Genomic DNA, 3,779 nt, shown 5'->3' with positions numbered 1-3,779 from the left:
TTTTAAAAAAATGGGACCCTCTTTTGAACTTCAGAAATTGTCCAATAAAAAAGTGTCACCTTACCTTTTGGTTCCCTTATTTTCATACACAGCAAGGTTCCACCTTACACATGTGAAAGACATGCTCTGAAGCCATCGAGACAGATCCAGGATCCATCGCAATGAAATTTTCCCAACAACTTTATCTTCAAGGAGGAGACACAGGTGGCACGATGACATTACTGGTTCATGTGCTCAGACAATGTCAGTGTGTGTTACACGTATATGAAATGTTACCATGTAGAAGACTTATTTTTAGTGTATTGGCCTCAGTACAGGGTAAGTAAAATTGTTCCATTGTTACTATACACAGCAAGAGTGGGGAAGGTGCAGCTTACCAGATGCTGGACTGCAGGTTCTGTCATTTCTTACCATCGGCATTGCAGCCTTGGCCTGATTGGAATTGTAGTCTAACAACAACTGGAGAGCCACACATTTTCCATCTTCGCTCTAGCTCATTTCCTTTCCTTTCACTATGGCTATGAAAATTATCTTACAAAATACAGTTGGGTCTTTCCATAAGTTCCAGTCAAAACAACATACAGAGGACGGTTAAGAAATGGCTAGCTCTCCGAAACATCTTAACTCCTTACTATTAGCCATGCCAGCTGTAGACCTCATCTGGCATGTCAGAGATTCTCTACTCCTGCTCTAGTGAGACACAATATGCAATCCAGGTAGCTGAAACCACAAAGTGTCAACCAGGAAACATTGTTGCTCAACCTAGAATAAAGGTTCTTGCTTAAATGCTGCCCTTTTGCTATATTTTCTCTAGCATCTGAGGATTCAACAGTTGCCATTGCTTTACATTCACATTACCATCGTCTTGAAACCTGAGAAGCTGCCACCTGCATAAGCAACATCACCACTTATTTCTTGATTATTTTATGTCACTCCAAGAGAGAGCAGCAAATAACTTCTTTTCAAGTTCAATAGCATTGCAGCCAAATACGACCTCTTCCAACTGAGCTGCCTAGAAGGTGGAAACTTATCTGAAATCCCCCACATGCTTCTCTTGTGCCATCAAGGGTGTGGAGTGATATTCGAGAGCTTTTCTTGTGTGTGCAAATCAATAAAAAGTTAAATGCCACGTGTTGTGTACTTCATACTATGCATATGTGAGCAAACACATACACATCCAAAAGTGGGAGGAGATATCAATTTCTGCATTAAACAAAAATTCTGTAGTCATAATAACATATGACCGTGAGATAAAATGCATAGATAACAGGTTTTTGTTTTTATTTAAAATCCAGTATACACTAATAGTGCTATATATTCCACTTAAATTCCATCCCATAGTCTTACAACTGGAAAGTGAAATATTAGAACTACAATTAATGTTAATTAGAATACCCACATTGTGATTATTTTAATTATTATTATATTTACAAACCATGGTTTGTACATATAATAATATTTATATTTATTGTGTTGTGTTTCAAATAGTCCCAGGGTGGTGCTCTGAATAAAAGCAATGCATTACATAAAGAAGAACAACGCATATGGCAAAAAGGTCTCAACTTAAAAGTTAAGCATTGAAAAACAAATCCTGTGGTCACTATGTGTATTTCAACTCTTCTCAATTTGTGGAAAGAAGAGGACACATCAGGGCAGATTGGGGTGCATTTCAGGTGGATTCCTGACATGCTCCTGACAAAGAAAGCAACATATATCTGCCTGGAAGTGGTACACTTCATTTCTTCCAACCCTCCTCCCATGCTCTTATTCCTGGCCAGCATGAGCCCAGTAGGGTTTTGCTGGTGTTGGCTCCTTCTCGCACCCCTATAGAATTGGTTTGTCCATCTGCCAGAAAAACAGCCAAGTGACCAGCAGCCTTTCTATGGAAGTATTACACCGACTGCCAAAATACAGAAAGTCTCTCTACTCTTCACAACTGGAGAAGATGGTAGCGAAGCAGGATCGTTCCAGGTAGTCAGACCAGTAGATTCCAAGTTACAGGTCTTTTTTTCTTTGTTTACCCCAGAAGAAAAGTCTTTTCTAAAGTAGAAACTAAATTGAAGGAATTGAACTAGCAAGTAAAGGGTGTGGGAACTGGAGGTCAGTAGAGAAAAAGAATGCGTACAGCACCAGAAAAACATATGATCCATTCAATGAGAATCTTCTTTCACATCTCTCTTGTTCCTGAGGCTATAACAAAATGCTGGTCACCAACTTAAGCTCACTTTAAGCATGCTTCCCTAAAGGCGACCTATGGCAATTTGTTTGGTTTTAAAACAAACAAAAAGTGGAAATCTTCTCGGTTGCATAGCACATGGCATCATTTTAAAGATGTTTATGTCAGAAGTAATGTATATGATCATTCAGCATTTATGCTGTTCTTTTACAAGCCATGACAAAAAAAAAAACAACATTCAACACAACGCAACACAATTACATAGACTACAGTACAAGCTGACCATCTTTTATTAGGAATTCCAAAATTCCAAAGACTTCAAAATCCAAAATTAATCACATGGGATGACTGAGACACTTTTGCTTTCTGATGGTTTAACAAACACAAAATTTGTTTCATGGACAACAGTTTTAGAAATATATAAAATTACTTTTAGAGTGTATGTACAAGGTGTATATAAAACATAAATTAATGTAGTGTTTAGGGTCCCATCTCCAAGATCTATTAATAATCTGAAATCCAAAACACAACTGATCCAAAGCATTTCAGATAAGGGATACCCAGCCTGTACAGCTAAAGAAGCAATGATGACTTAGCAACAGAAACTGAATGCTGGTGTTGACTAGTGCCCCTAATAGTTATAGATGTGAAGATCTACTCAATTCACATCATTTATTTCTTATTTATTTATTTCAGACATTTATATCCCGTCCTTCTCACCCCCAGAGGGTGACTCAAGGCAGTTTACAACCGGCGACCATTAGATGCCAACAATAATAAAAACACAGTTAAGCATTAATTAAAATGTCATCATAAGTTAAAAAGACCATTTAAAGGAGACAAGTCCAAGTCCAGTCATAATTCAAATCCATCCATTGTCAATCACATGATTCCTTTATAATTGTTACTGCTGCGGCTGCTGCTCAAAAACTTGTTCCCACAGCCATGATTTCAATTTCTTCCTGAAGGACAGGAGAGAGGGGGCTGACCAGATTTCATTAGGGAGTATGTTCCACAAATGGGGGTCCACCACCTAGAAGGCCCTGTCCCTCTTCCCTGCCAAATGCACCTGCGAAGGTGGTGGGATCACAAGCAGGGCCTCCCCCAGCGATCTTAATCTCTGAGGTGGAACAAGTAAGCTGGGCCGGAACCATTTCGGGCTTTATACGCTAAAGCCAGTACTCATCATCCAACTACACTTAGCATGTCTTTCCTACTGTCTTGGTTTTTTAATATCCAATCTTTTAAAATACAATTAATTCCTGAGTTATATACAGAAACATTCCCCCCCCCCTTTTATGGCATAGAATCATGGAGTTGGAAAAGATCTCATGGGCCATCCAGTCCAACCCCCTGCCAAGAAGCAGGAAAATCTCATTCAAAGTACCCTCTGTTCAAAAGCCTCCAAAGAAGGAGCCTCTACCACAGTCCGGGGCAGAGAGTGCTGAACAGCTCTCACAGTTAGGAAGTTCTTCCTAATGTTCAGGTGGATGCAATGATCCTATATCTAACAGGATTCCCATTGTAATCAGTAGTTTATGTAATATGTTCCATGCAGAACTTGAGTCGAACCCATTCTGTGTTATACAACAGCTCAAAATGT

Source organism: Anolis sagrei, chromosome 1, assembly GCF_037176765.1.
Source record: "Anolis sagrei isolate rAnoSag1 chromosome 1, rAnoSag1.mat, whole genome shotgun sequence".
Taxonomy (NCBI): Eukaryota; Metazoa; Chordata; class Lepidosauria; order Squamata; family Dactyloidae; genus Anolis; species Anolis sagrei.
Note: the sequence above shows the minus strand (reverse complement) of the source record.